This window comes from Euprymna scolopes, chromosome 6 (genome assembly GCF_053919585.1).
Source record: "Euprymna scolopes isolate OS-2025 chromosome 6, ASM5391958v1, whole genome shotgun sequence".
Lineage (NCBI taxonomy): Eukaryota > Metazoa > Mollusca > Cephalopoda > Sepiida > Sepiolidae > Euprymna > Euprymna scolopes.
The window spans coordinates 29,970,791-29,986,976 of NC_136487.1; the positions used below are offsets into that span (position 1 = coordinate 29,970,791).

Sequence of the window (16,186 nt, forward strand, 5' to 3'; positions counted from 1 at the left end):
TATGCTAGAGGGGTTGCATATCAATCGTACTTTGAAGACACGTGTTGTTCTTACAACCTTACACTTGACCAGAGTCACATAGGGTCACTCTTTTGGCTTGACGTGTTTCGTTAAATATCAAGAGTTATGGAAAATTGATGATTTTTCATCATTCGAAACTTAAATGAAAACAATTATTGTTTTATCTTTTGCTTGGTTTTTATGACCAATTCGGACATACATAAACATCTTCATATTTACTGGTGAATATACAGCTAACGTAATGAAGGTCCGTATAAATTATAGTAATACTTTCTATTAAGTTTCACAATTAGCTTACAGTTCCAGTCTCACCCCACTTGGCCTAGAGGTTGAATCTCCCAGAAGCCATAGTGCCACATTTCTATTGCTGTTGTTTCCCTCATATGCAAATTAAAACCACATATATACGAAGGATATATCTTAAAACGTCTTATGCTACAATCTATTACTCTTTTTTCTTAATCCTATCACTTGATGTTCGTTTTTTATTATGTTTCAGATCACGATTCTGTGTGGGAATTTAATTGTTTTGATTTAGGCGTGACTTTTAGGATTGCTTTCTATAAATGATGCCGCTTATTTGTAATTCCAAACAGCATAGAACCCTGAACTCGTAAATGGATTTGGAGAAATAATAGCAAAATGAAAAAAGAGGCGGAAAGGTGACTGAATAGTTTGTCTGTGGATGACAAAATATGACCAGACGTGGTTTTGCTGTCATACCGAGCGATTAGATTATAACTTGATGCAGTTATATACAAGGAAGAAAATTGGCTGATATGATACACGAGAAATAATTTTCTAGATACAAGAGAAACATGTAATCATTGTATACCATAGTTGGAAACGCTATACCAATTTAGAAACCTTTGATGAAATTACGTCTCATGCTCGAATCTCATAACTCATCTTCTAATCATTCCTTTCTTTAAGTATTTTTTTACATATGGCATCACCACATTATCAAGGCCAAGAGGCCACGTAAGGATAAGGTTTAATTAGTGTACACTAGAAATTGGACAATATAGTAATTATTTGTAATGGAAATTCGGTAAATTTGTTAACTTATATGGAACGACTCATCAAGAACTTGTTTACGTTGGACTTAAAGACAACCATATTGTAGTCAGCCGGAAAGCAGGAAAATAGAAGACAATTCCACGGGCGTGCAGTTCTAAGAAAGAGGCTTTGTTCGTGGAATCTACGTTTAGATGTAGGCACAGATAAAGAGTAGGTGGAATTATTGATAGTGTTTTCAGGTTGACGAGTGTTTTTTGTGAAGGTTTGGCGAGGGGGTACCATAGATTGAAGCTCAGTCGAACACTTTCCATGAAGATAACGATACATCAGAGACAAACTCGCAACATCTCTTCTGTGAGATAGAGCTTGCAGGGAAGAGAAAAGGACATCTCCTACAAGGTTACGAAGTCTATTTTGAACGTCCTTCCTAGCAGCTCCTGCCCAGATGTGGCAACAGTATTCCATCCTTGGACGTACCTGGCTCTTATATAGATAGGGAATTGCATCAGCAGGGAGATATCTACTGGATCGATAGAAGGATCCCACCATTTTTCTAGCGGCCTTGGAAACAGATTTGATGTACGTGTTCCATTTAAGATCAGGAGTAAAGGTCAAGCCCAGAAGCTTGTCAAACCTTGAGGCCTCCTGAAGACGAGAGCCATTCATTTCAAAGAATAAGTTTAAATAGATTTATTCTTTTTCTTTATTTTCAGTTTATGAAAGATAACACAGAAGATGCCGAAAAGGATTTGTTCGAATACTTTTTTGATCATAAAGTCTTCTTCGCCCGTGGAACTACGTTTTACTCCAAAGAACCCGGATGGTTCCGAATCATTTTCACACGCGAGATGAATATCTTAACTGTCGGTATGTATTAAAAACACAGTCTTTTTCTAGTATGAATGTTATTTTCTAGAATATTAAAAATTAGAAAAAAAGATTTGAAAAAAATGGAAAGTGAATAGCTGAAAGTGATTGTTAACACGGTTATAATCAGTGCTTGTAGGTTTTCAGAAGAATCGACAGTCTGTAAAACGGTTTTAATCTTCTAGCTCGATAGAGGGAACCCGCCTTCTTTGCAGCATTCTTTGCAATGTCCTCTATGTATTTGTTCCAGTTCATACTGTCCGCAAATGTTAGGCCGAGGAGTTTGAAGGTAGAATTTTCAGGCAGGGTGTTATTTGTTATGGAGAAACGTCTTGTAATTGTTAAAGGAGAGCAGCTTAGTTTTACTAGCATTAAATGTCACCATCCATTTGTGCCCCCATTCCACTATAATCTACGGATCATTTTCTAACGATTCTGCCATTGTCTTAGATTTATGTACACCTGTTCTTCCTTCATGCATATTATAGAGCGTTGTATCATCAGTAAATATACTCATTTCGGACACAATATAATCAAAGAGGTCGTTTATGAATATCAGGAATAATAATGGCCTAATTATCGACCCCAAAGCACTTCCGCATTAATGTTATGCTGCTTGGATGTGCATCCGTCAATAACAACCTTTATGCTTCTATTGTCTAAGAAGGATCTAATCATATTTAGTATACTTCCAGTTATACCGTACGATTTAATTTTCATAAGCAGCCCTTCGTGCTAGACTTTGTTAAAGGCCTTGGATGTACCAAGCGCTACAGCCTTGGCTTCGCCTGCTTTATCCAGTACATGGTAAATGTGTTCAAAGATGAATGTGAAAATATCTGCAGTAGAACGACATTGCCTGAATCATTACTGTTTATCAGAGAGAAGATTTGCTTTTGCGAGGTGGAAAATTAATTTTTCAAAGATTTTAGCGAAGAGGGTAAGGAGACTAATGGGGCGATAATTGTACACTGATACCACAAAAGCCGTCTTCTAGCTATTAGGGAAGCAAGATGCAGCTAGGCATGTATTGTAGGGCTTGGAAAGTATGGGGTCTAGCTCGGCTGAACATTTTTTAATTCGTATAGCAGGGATGATATCAGATCCACACGCCTTTGAGCTATCTAAGCTTTTTATGATATCGCGGACATGAGAAGGGGTGATTTTTACATAATCTAATGTGGCTTCAGTCCGCATTGGGAAATTTTCGAGGGAAGTTTCGTTAGCTCTAAGTTGGAGTTGGAGTTGGAGTTGGAGGTGGAGGCGAATTGCCGAGCAAGCAGTTCCGCCTTCTCCATTGCCGTGCATGCGACGTTCTGATTGTTGCTTAGTGGAGAAATTACTGATTGGCCTTTATTCACCACACTATTATAGATTTTCCAGAAATCATGAGTTCCTATTTTTTGCGATTCTATGTGTTCCTTGATTATTTCCACATGCTTTCTTTTGGCTGTTGCTATTTCACTCTTACAATTTACTCTACGAATTTTTGCTTATTTGTATTTGACTTATGATGTACAAGCCGGCGGAATACATGCTGTATTTGTGCAATGGCTGTAACTACCGTAAACTTAGTGTAATTCTCAGTGACTACCGTAAACTCATTAAGTGGTCTTCAAACCTTGAATGTGGTGACTCCAATGTAATATATATATATATATATATATATATATATATATATATATATATATATATATATATATTAACAGAGGTGTATAACTGATGATGTCACTACTGCTGCTGATGATGACAATAACGATGAGTCTTTTTATGTAGAAAGATAGAAAGCATTTCACCTGGAAGCTATGGTTGAACAAATTTCTAAGGAACAGTTCTAGTTATGACACAATGACGAGAATGTTGTCAGAATTAGTTGCTTTATTGGCATCAAGTCTCTATATGAGTTTGGCAACATCCGGTACGTAAATATGAGTGTTGTTTAGAGTATTTTCAGTAATAGAAGAAACTTTCCAAGGTGTGTGTACTTATTTCAAAGAGTGCAATATAATGCCCTTTATTTTTATTATTTTTTTTAAATTTTGTCAAAAATTCCGATTTCAGCAAATGATGATGCGATAATTTCAGTTTCATTTTTATAATGGTTCGTAGGCATTATCACAGTTGTTATTCTGTCATTCTTAAAAATCTATGCGAACGAATTTACTTTAAATTTAATAGTTTGCGCACGACCCGTGCATATTTTCTATAAAACCTTTACAACCGTTTGGTGGCAGTTTTCAAAGCGATTTTGATTCCATGGGACTTGTTTATGTGAGAGCTATTGAAAAGCAATCGGTTTTTTTTCTGTTTGAATATTTTAAGAGTATAAAAGTGTCTGTATCAACGATTAGCCGATCAAGTAAATCGGAAGTCACACAGAAGCTATCTTTTACGCTGTGCAGCAATTGAATCTAGAAGATGAAAAATCCTAATCAGACACCATGATGATTGAGACACACGCTATGAAAAAGGAGTCTTGTGTCTTCCTTACTTTCATTGGATCTTAGTTTAACTGTTCAAGTCATGTTGTCATGAAAAGATTATGCGATTTTCCATGAGTATCGAGTGAGTTTTCTAGTTTTGTATAATTTAGATTATTAGCACTAATATATTCATATTTTGCTTGTTATTGTCACATTATTTCGACTGATATAACCTCCGACCTACTTCAGTTGCATCTTTTGAATCTTTGAATTTGTATGTTAAACTATTGATTGATTTTCAAATAGAATCCTCCTTTAAGCCACGAGGATAGGCTGATTTCATCTGGTCGACGAAGGTTTAATTCTCATGTAAATTCGACAACTAAGAATAAAATTAATACTTAATTAAGAAAAATCTACCCTCGGAGATAAAATAAATTGTTCACTTCGAAATTCTACAGTTTATCGAGTTTTTACATTAAAATGATACGCATACAGAAATGTTGGTCCATATATTTTGTAAATAACAACTAATATGGGAAAAGTCATCCAAAAGTTCCAAATAATACGAATTGCACATCGTCATCTCAAATCTGATTTTTTTTTTTTACATATTTCTTTTTCTACACATTTAGATTTATAAATTAACTTGCAAAATACGTGTAATAAAACTAACTGGCCATCTAGCATAGCCCAGCTGTAAAATACGCTTAAATATGATATTTGATTTATGCGGATTTCGTATTTATTATTATATTATATTGGACCCAGTATATAGTAAGGATTTAATAAGTTAAAAAAATGACTCATGCGCCATCACCGAGAATCGAAACTAAAACATTTAGCTTACGATTTACTTATTTCCTTTGGCGTTAATGCCTGCGCTATAAAGACATGTTTGCTGCAAAACTAAAAATTAAATACTGAACCAACAGCAATTGCGTTGCGCGTGTATATCCGTAATGCAGCTGTTCGACCGTCACCTGGCAAATTCCATTTTTTTTATTTTCTACATTTTGTACCGATTTGTCCGGCTAATACCCAAATATAAAGTTTTGCATGGGTTCAAGTATCTGATATATTAAGTTTCATATCTGTAGACAAAACTCTGACAGAGGAGTTTGGTAAGCACAATTTTTTAGACAAATATATATATATGCATACCTAAATATATATAAAAAGATATTTGTGTTTATTATAACCTACTTACGCAACTATTATGTAAGTATAAATCATATAGAATATCTGCATGAATATAATTACTCATAATAGTTAACTAAAGATGATCATCTCATAAGTAAACCCAAAATACTAATAGAGAAATTATTTAAAATGATTGTTTAAAAGAATATGCAAATTAATTAGATCTTTTTACAAATTAATGCAACTACGCGATCAATGTTTAACAAAATTGTATTTTCTCTATAAATAGAAAAAAAAGTTGTATTTTTTTCTATAAATAGAAAAAAGTTGTATTTTCTTCTATAAATAAAAAAAAGTTGTATTTTCTTCTATAAATAGAAAAAAGTTGTATTTTCTTCTATAAATAGAAAAACGGGGGTTTAATATGAATATCAATACACAAAAACCTAAATTTGTAGGAGCATACATAAAGTTGGTTATAAAAACAACGGTTGTCGCCTGCATGTGTATAGATATTGATATCGTTATACTGACAAAACCTTGAGGAAAAGAGAAACGCAGTAATTAGAAATAGTCATGAACAATATTGTGCAATTGTGCTTTGCTCAACTAATTTCGTTTTAGTTGTTGCTATTTCAAAATTATAAAACTTTTATGCTGAATATTTCTTATGTCTACTTAATTTTTTCTCACAATTTAATTAAAGGATTGGACAGAATTGAGGAAGCAATTAAAGCTCTTCCATGTTCATGCGAGTAAACAATGGTATGTATATGAAACTTTATTATTGTATATGAAACTTTATTATTGTATATGCAACTTTATTATTACATTACCGTTTCTTTATTATTGTATATGAAACTTTATTATTGTATATGAAACTTTATTATTACATTACCGTTTCTTTATTATTGTATATGAAACTTTATTATTGTATATGAAACTTTATTATTACATTACCGTTTCTTTATTATTGTATATGAAACTTTATTATTGTATATGAAACTTTATTATTACATTACCGTTTCTTTATTATTGTATATGAAACTTTATTATTGTATATGCAACTTTATTATTACATTACCGTTTCTTTATTATTGTATATGAAACTTTATTATTGTATATGCAACTTTATTATTACATTACCGTTTCTTTATTATTGTATATGAAACTTTATTATTGTATATGCAACTTTATTATTACATTACCGTTTCTTTATTATTGTATATGAAACTTTATTATTGTATATGAAACTTTATTATTACATTACCGTTTCTTTATTATTGTATATGAAACTTTATTATTGTATATGAAACTTTATTATTACATTACCGTTTCTGGAGAACATGCAGGGAAACAACAAATAATGCTTATTTGAATGTTTAATATTACAAATCTACGTTTACTACAAACTTCAGATTGACATTATTTTTAGGGAGGTGGTCTCCATTTTTCATATTGAATAATTATAGTTGGGAGAAGGATCAAACGAGTAAATAATTAAGAGACACTTCAACAAACCACGCATACACACACACACACATATATATATGCATATATATAACTACTTAATTTACTCACATAAAATTGATATACGAAAGTATAGATTAATGCATAAACTTAAAGTATTTACTTCAAAAGTGCTCAATACGTAGGTAGAGCTAGTTAGTAATTTATAAAATATATATGGCGCATAAGCCTGAAGAATCCTAGAGTTGATGAAAAGCGGAATATTCAGTGTAGCTTAATCGCCATATATATTTTATAAATTACTATATATATATATATATATACATATATATATATATATATATATATATATATATATATATATATATATATGAAAATTTATAAAGCCGAGAACAATGTGGAAAAAAACGGGAAAGAGAAAGGGAAAGAAAGTAAAAACAAATAAACAAATAGACAAATATACTCGAGTAGCAAAAACAGTGAAGAAATGTCTAATTATTTATCTCACTCTTCTACTTATTATATAAACATCAGAAAAGCTTCTGGCATATCCGGGGTATATAAAGTCCGTTGGTGATGTGGAAATTTGATTATTTTCGTGAGAAATCATCCCCTTTTCAAAACGAAAAGAAGAGTATTGTTTAGTAATAGTAGAAGGAATCAGAACCGCAGCAAAATGCTAGTACCACAGTCAGTTATGATTGGTAAATGGGGATGCTTCTTTTATTACTATGATTATTATTATTATTATTATTATTGGCTATATTTTATTATTTGTAATGTTTTTTTTCTGTTTTTACCAGAAAATAGTCTTATAATCGGATTTATTATCCTATTGTGATAATGTATTTTAATTATTTATTTTTTTAATACTAGCAACGCAGCAAGATTTTTTAGTAACGCTGTCAAATTTGGGTAATTTATGGTATAAGGGAGGTAGACGTACTTAATGCTTATTTGTTATGACAATATTTTATTATTTTTAATTTTATTTCTTTATGTTAAGGCGTAAAAGAAACTAACTGTGTTTAATTGATTGTTTTTTTTTATTTTGTGGCTTTAATATTATTACGTTAGTTTTCATACATTTAAAATTTTTGGTTGTGTCTTAATATTTGGTATTTCCTTACTTCATCATCTCTCTCCCTATATATATATATATATATATATATATATATATATATATATATATATATATATATAAATGTAAATTTGGTTCGTTCCAAACGAATAAAACCATATTTCTACGTTACCAATTTATTTGAAATTTTCAGACAACCCATCTTTAAGGTCGAGGCATGTTTTTATGTTATTAAAATAAATTTACCTCGCGAATTATTAAAATATAAAATAAAATAAATATATTTTTTTTCACCGTGGTGCGAATCTGTTCTGTTGATAAAACTGAACTTCCGGTTCGATTCATTTCACAGCCACGAATTGACGAAAGATTTCATTTTCTGTATAGTAAGTAAAAAAAAAAAAACATAATTCATTTGTTTATCTTCCAAATTTTTTAATTTACACATTTTTAATTATTATATAAGGCCCCCCAAAAAAACGTTTGTCGCTTGCTTTTTGAGTTTTTTTTTTTGTTTTTCGATATAAGATTGGTTGGAATAAAAAAAAACACGATTTAAAAAATAGCGCGGATCACTCTCTGCATTAGCACCGAAAAATGTTACTGAACATTTATTAATAATTTCTCACTTTTACAAACATTTGATTTTAAATTTCTTTTTAAATGACGACTTTTATCGACTCTTTTTTTTAAATATCCCCCAATGGTGTCTATTCCGAAATCCGTTGTTAACATGGAGAGGTTGAGGGTGTTTATTCTGAAAGCCGTTCTTAACATTTGTGGAGGTGGACTTAATGTAAAAAAAAAAAATAAATAAATAAATAAAAAAAAATAAATCATTAACCGATAACTTCTCACTTTTACAAATATTTTTTAATTTACATGTGCGGATGAACAAATTGTGGAATAGTGCGAAAACAAAACGTTTTTGCAATAAACTTCGGGATAATTTTTTGGGTAAATATTTACATTATTGATAAATAAATTTACTTCTCCGCAGCTTTTATTGATAAATAAATCTACTTCTCTGCCACGGGCACTGAACCCCTCCCTTTTTTTAATAGTATTTTCGGGTGGGTATGCTGACAACAAATATCAGTTAAATTTTGCAAATAGCCCCCCCTCCAAAAGTGGTGTTTATTCCGGAAGCTGTTCTTAAGATTTGGAGGTTGGGGGGGATTCCTAGGTGGACCTAATCTAAAAAAAAAAGAAAAAGTTTTTTATGCGCACATAAGCAACTATTTTTTTTTATTAAATTTTTTTTTTACTTTTTTATTTAAAAATTAGTAAATTTCAATGAATACAATAATAAATCATTTATCATGATTATGTGTTTTTGGTTTTGTGTTGAATGAAACTTTTTTTTTTCATTACAACAATAATGAACCAATTTAAATCTTCCGGCATGCGTTTAAGGCTTACGAAATTATCAATAAATCGTTTAGTTACTAAGCCAACGTCAGTAAATAAAAAAAATGTTACGTGCGCATGCATTAGCCTTGACTAGGGGGGGCTAAGGGAGCGACCATTAAATAATTATGCTGGTCGCCATGGAACTCAACGCCCAAGGAGTACCTAAAGTGGCACTTATGCACTTATGTTATCGTGCTATTTTTTAAAATAGTATTTTCATGTTAAATTCAAATTTTACAATATGTTTTTCTTTTATTAATTTGTTAAGTGAAAGTACAGATAACCCGGTCGGTTTCTAATGTGGGGAAAATGTAGCCCCCCCAAAAATGGGGTACTCTGGATAATAACAAAATTGCCTCAGTCTCGAAAGATTTCTTCTCTACTGAACGAGGAAACAGACGGTGAAGTGTAGTTCATCTTCTGTTTCTCTCCCCCTCATCCTCTCTTAATATCTCTCTCTATCCATCTCTCTCTTTCCCTCTCTCAATCTATATTTCTCTCTATATCACCCTCTCCATCTCTCTTTGAGACCCTTTCTCTCTCTAACTCCATCTATCTCTTTCCTCTGTCTCATCCCTCTCTCTTTCTAACTCTCCCCCTCTCTCTGTTTATCTATCAATCCCTTTATCTCTCTATCTCCTTCTCTTTCTCTATTTTCCTCTCACTTTCTCTTTTCTATCTATATATCTTCCTCTCTATCTGCCCATCTCTAATCCTCATCCTATTTTAGTCTCCTAAATAAATTACAGTGAATAAGGCATTGTGAAAACATGGATAAATCCTATTTTAGTCACCTAATTTACTGACTGTGAGAATAGAAGTTATTTGGAAATTACTGCTACCTTGAACAGCACCAGAAGTAACTGGTAAAACCTTTCTAATTAAATTGATTTTGGCAGCCATTTGGTAACAAAATGACATAGCCTTAGCCCTTGCTGCATGAGGAATACCTGCGACCTTGCTGCCAAGTAGAAGAATTATTTATTCTACTTTAAAACATTCAATTTTTCAAAATTCTCATGTTCGACATCTCCAAAACATCCAATATGAGGAAAAATATTGCAGAAATGCAAACTTGTTGCTTAGGATGAATGCACAATGGTACGCAAAAAATCACTTGAGGCTCTTGGTCGATCCTTGCAAGATTTGCGTGGCAATGTCAAACCATTTGGGAATGCAGTAATATTGCTTGCAGGAGATTTCAGACAAATGTTACCTGTTATTCTTCAATCAACACCAGCAGATGAAATAAATGCTTGCCTCAAATACTCTACTTTTTTGTTCCATGTGAAGACATTAAACTTAACTCAAAATATGCATGTACAGTTGCCGACTGTTCGATCCGCACAAAAACTTTTGCATCACTTGTGGGAAATTGGGTACGAAAAAGTGCCAGCTGATCAGAGTTAAGGGCAAAATTCTTTGATTTTTAACTTCTGTAATTTCTGTATTTTATTTCATCAAAAGAATAGTTAGTTTAAAAGGTTTTTGCAGATATTCAAATTATAAGAATTCCATTTGACTGAGTGAATGAGCTATTCTTGCAGTTCAATAAAAAGATGCCCATGAACTTAACGCTATAATTAAATGTAAAATTCCAAGTGAGGTAGTCAAATACAAATCCATCGACACTGTCGTGAAAGCAGATAAAGTGGTTAATTATCCAATAGCTATATTTGCAAGGGATTCCACCGCATGTATTGCAACTGAAATTTGGTGTACTAATTATCATGTTGTGAAATATAAACCAATCCAAGCTTTGCAATGTCACATAGCTTGCAGTAAAAAAAAAATAACAAACAATATCATAGAAACAACAATCTTAACATGACCTTTCACAGTTTAATATATCTTCATTCCATGCATTCCTATGATTTATCATTACACTTTAGGAAATTGAACTTTCCAATTTTATTGTCATTTGCAATAACTATCAACAAAGCACAGGGAACAATCTTTACAATTGTGGGCCTTACAGTTACAAACTGACTGTTTTGTCACATGGACAATGTATATTACGTATTCAAGAGTCACCAAACCGGAAAATATCTATATCAGCTAAGAAAATGGAACAACAAAAACTGTGTACCCATGCAAAATGGAAAATTAAACCTATAAGAAACATGCTTTTTCTCATTTTGGAACTTTTTCGATTGCGCCAATTTGAGCCACAGCAATGCGTGGCAGGGTACAGCTGGTATATATATATATATATATATATATATATATATATATATATATATATATATTCGTACTTCTTCCTTCCCTCTTTAACTCTCTCATCTCTTTTTCACATTTATTTACTTGTTCTTATTTTATTTTTTATATGATATTTAATCTAATTCTCATATATAAATATTCTATTTTTTATTTACTTTCTTTTCCTCTACTTCCCTCTATCTCAGGCCCTGTCGGTGAGGCATTAGAATACGCCGACTGCCCCCCTGCAGAGGGTAAAAGTCCCTCAATGGGGTTCCTGGATATGACCTTAAACTATATCCAGTGGTGAGGCCCCAGCGAGTTGGCTTTGGGGAGTGTGGAGCCACCCTTTAATTACCATTGCTCCCAGGTCCACTCTGACCCAACTATGGGTTGAATAGAAACCGACGTGAAAGCAACAAATATACTCTATTAAAAAAAAGTGTTCTTGAAAATCTTTGGATTCGGCATTAAATAACCCGAAAGGGGTTGTTATGCCGTAAAACAAAAACAAACAACTAACCAACCCTCTATCTCACTACTTCACCCCGACTCTCATCATCATATCTCCGTACTTTCTACTTCCATTCTACTCAAATCACCAACCTTCCATAAAAATTTAGTTAAATATTTAATGAAATATGTTTGTCGTTATTAATGCTCAAAGTGTATTATACTCTGATATTTACATATATATAACCTTTAAATGTATGCATTTTTTTCTATGTTTGTATATTCGCTACATGTATCTTTTCATCTACCTTCTATCTCTTTCTTATTTATTCCTCAATCTGCGTCTAGTTATATGTTCTTATTGTAATCCGATCCCTATGCTACAGCATAGATGTTTTCATCTTTCTTATACCTCTTAGATTAAGCCTATATTACTGTATATATAGCTCTTTTCCCTGTTTTCTTTTCATTTTTATAATTTATTAACGTTGTTATTATTAATCCTGTTGTTATTTGTATTAAGGATCAAAGGATAGAGGGAGAGCTTAGTTCAAGTCTATTATTAAGCGAAGGCTTGTGTTTGGGGATTCGGAGTGCTTCAGCAATTCTGAGATTTCCTAGGTTTCTGACTGAGGCAAGGATACTAACGCTCCATGTGTGTTGTGGCATGAAGTAATATGCTTGTGGAACAAGGAGATTCTAGTGTTTAGATGTTCTTTGATGTGTTGATTCAGTGTTCTGGTGGTACTCCCTATCTAGGAGTCGTTACATTTGGTGCATTGTAAGTCATAGACCACGTAGGTATGAGAACATAAGCCTGTATCTGAAATGCGTAGGTGTGCTAGGGAGCAAGTGTCAGGTGTGTGGGGTAAGTGTTTCCGAGCTGGGTACTGTGGCCAGGTGATGCCGGCGTGAATAAGTTCGATGTCTACTTTCTCGTCGTGTAAGGCTCTACGGAAAACTGAGAAGATTCAATTGTTGAAGAACGGAAGTTTAAGAAAACAGGTATTTGAGATGGTATAGCGTTCGCGTTTTCTTCTTTCTGAGTGAAGATAAGGTAGACTTAGGGTAACCGTTTATGTAGAGGGTGTGTATGAAGTTTATTATGAAGTGTATTAGTGTGCAAGAATTTGTCTGAAGTGTTAGTGCACTTGTTGTGTATATGTGAGATCTCCGCATGTGCGTATCCCAGTTTATCTTTGAGGGGTAAGGTAGATGTAAAGTGGACGAACAGATGCCTACAGACTGGTTTCCTATAGAACTGTACATATAGAGCCGTTTTCAGTTATGTTGTGGTTGTCCAGGATAGTGAGATAGCCAGATACGCAGGTGGGCTCTGTATTGTTTAATGTGCAGAAGATTTGGTAGTTTTATCACAGGAGCATGTAAGTATGAGGATTCTATCTATGTATCTCGTGAATAAACAGTAGGAATGGCAGGTGGTGATTACCTGTCTCTCGAGTCTATTCAACTATTTATTATCAAAATAAAACAGTGAGGTACACATGGGCTCGAATAAGCGATTGTTCGATATGTAGTCGAATGCTTTACCACCAAGATATATCTCCAGATTATAATAAAGATTTAAGAAGAAATGATTTGCTGAGATTTTATTATCTTCCTTGGTTGTGTAACGTAAAATATTCCGCTGTAAAAATTCTGTGTTATCTATAAGAAAGGCAGACTATTTTTAGGATCGGATATTTTTATTTTTGATAATTATCGGATAAATTTCATTAAAACATATCTAAGAACACTGCCAGACAAATAAATTACCTTTGTGTGACATGTGCAAAATGATGGGCCCAGCTGTTTTGGAACCTATGAGAAAGGAACTCACACACACAAAGTGATTTTATATGATAGTAGATACTATTGTTACACAGGTCTGAAATCATGTAAAAAGTAAACGAATATTAATATTGTTGCGTTCAGCTGAACTGATCATAATGTTGATAAATTTACTTTTATTTTCTCAGGTAATGTTGGAATACAAGACAAAAGATGGAGTAATCACATTTAACAGAAAAAAAATGAAGCTTATCGACACATATTTCACAGAAGATACACAGAAGATATTAAAGCTTATGCATATCACAATAGAAAACAAAGCTTATTTTATTAAAAGACGACATATTAAAACACTCCTATTCAACACTAGTGGACAGAATATTAGCCGGCAAATATTTCCTAATAAAAGGCAAAATGTAATCAACGTATGTGCAAATTTACAATATGATTTACATATTGCACATATGTCACACTAAAAAAAAATGCATATATTTAACAGAGGTCAAAAGAATTGTCACATGTGAAAAGAAACAAAATTATCAACAATACACAGAAGAAGCAATAAAACGTGATCATAATATTTACAATAGAAAGGGGAAAATAAACTTCACCCATATCACGGAAGGAAGATATAAAACGTATATATGTCATATTACAAAATAAAACATACACCGTGCAAATTTCGCCGTTAAACACGGCAGATTAAAACACGCATATTTCACTGTAGAAGATAAAAAACTGAACAACATGTATTTCAAAGTAAAATCATAGGTTATAAATTGCACAGATTTCATGGTAGAAGGAATAAAAAAGACACACTATGCATATCTACTAGAAGACAGAAGATATCCCTGCGACATTTCACAAATAACAAAAGATAAAACGTATATATGTTGAAATAAAAGTAAAAACGATAAACCATACATATTTTACAATAAAAATCAGAATAAGAAATCTCATTAGAAAAGAGCAAATATACCCAACAATACAATACAAAAGTTGAACTACTAATATCTTAATAATTATAAAAATCTGTGGACCGTCCGTCCGCCCTTGCTTGTTTTAATCTTGTATTCTAATAAAGTCGTCTTATTGCCTCTTTGTTTGTTAGTCTGTTCTCAATTTAATTAATCTGTAAAAAAATACAAAAAAACTTTCCCAAAGTAATTTTCATAGTGAAAACAGACTTATATATATTTTTATTCCAGCATGACATTTATAAATATCATTTAATCAAAAGAAATTTACATTTAATTAATACCACCATTTGCATAATACCCTAAGGAAAATCTTATTTTTAATTACTACGATTTCACGCTTGTCATCCTATTGAGGCTGACCCCACGCTTGTCATCCTATTGAGGCTGACCAAGGGGGCATACTCAGTTTATCAGCTCGGGGATGAACCAACTCTGGAGGAAGTTAAGGAGGCACTATACGTGTTACATATAGGGGTTTCATTGAGAGAGTCTTAGGAAGAGATGCTTAGAAAGAGTCTTATTACAGTGAGGGATGTTGTAAGACTCAGAGAGAGAGAGAGAGAGAGAGAGATTTGTTGTAAGAGACTTATAGATAAAGTAAGAGTCTTATAAGTGATGCTTTTTCTTAGTGAGAGAGATTTATTAAGAGTTCTAGAGAGATTGTTCATGTTATTAAAATGTTCTTTACTTAGACGTGTTGAGGAAGGAGAAAGAGAAAAGCTCTTTGAGTGAGGACATAGTGTTCAGACAGTTCGGACATTGTGTAGACATGATGATGTTGAGACGTGTATGTAAAGACATATAACACAAATATATAATACAATTCCACTTTACCTTTTTGTAACAATCATAAGACAAGACGAGCTTTACAAAACACATAATGGTTTATTTCGTCACGACCGGCCGTTTCCAAGAATTCAAAGTCTCACATTTTTCCTTGAAGTGACGTCTCGTTTCCTAAACGCCTGACTGTCTCTCTCCGACTTTTCTCACTGACTGACTAACTCTAAAGTTTTTTCTCTATTCCTAGAACTTTCTATTTTCCGTGACGTCATACACATGTTAAAACATGTGCCGTCTTTCACGTGTTTTGGACATACGTGTCCAAAACTTTTCCTGTTTCTACAAAAGAGATTTTAACCTATATTCAATATGTTAAAAACATTATCTTATAAGCTGCATTCTTTCAATTTAAAATTTCATAACAAACTTGAGAGTTCACATTCTTTCCTTGAAATATTTATCTATATTCTAAACAAATGTTTGTTTTACATTTTTAAATTCTCACACGTAATCTATTTCTAAACCTAGATTACGAGGTTCGA

General features: G+C 32.5%; 1 long non-coding RNA gene across 1 annotated transcript; it reads left to right on the forward strand.

Moving 5' to 3' along the window:
* Positions 1–1,771: 1,771 nt before the first annotated feature.
* LOC145278305 (uncharacterized) lies at positions 1,772–14,962 on the forward strand. The gene is made up of 3 exons (XR_013868353.1): positions 1,772–1,908; positions 6,181–6,239; positions 14,070–14,962. It is a non-coding gene; the product is annotated as an uncharacterized LOC145278305 (long non-coding RNA).
* The last annotated feature ends 1,224 nt before the right edge of the window (positions 14,963–16,186 follow it).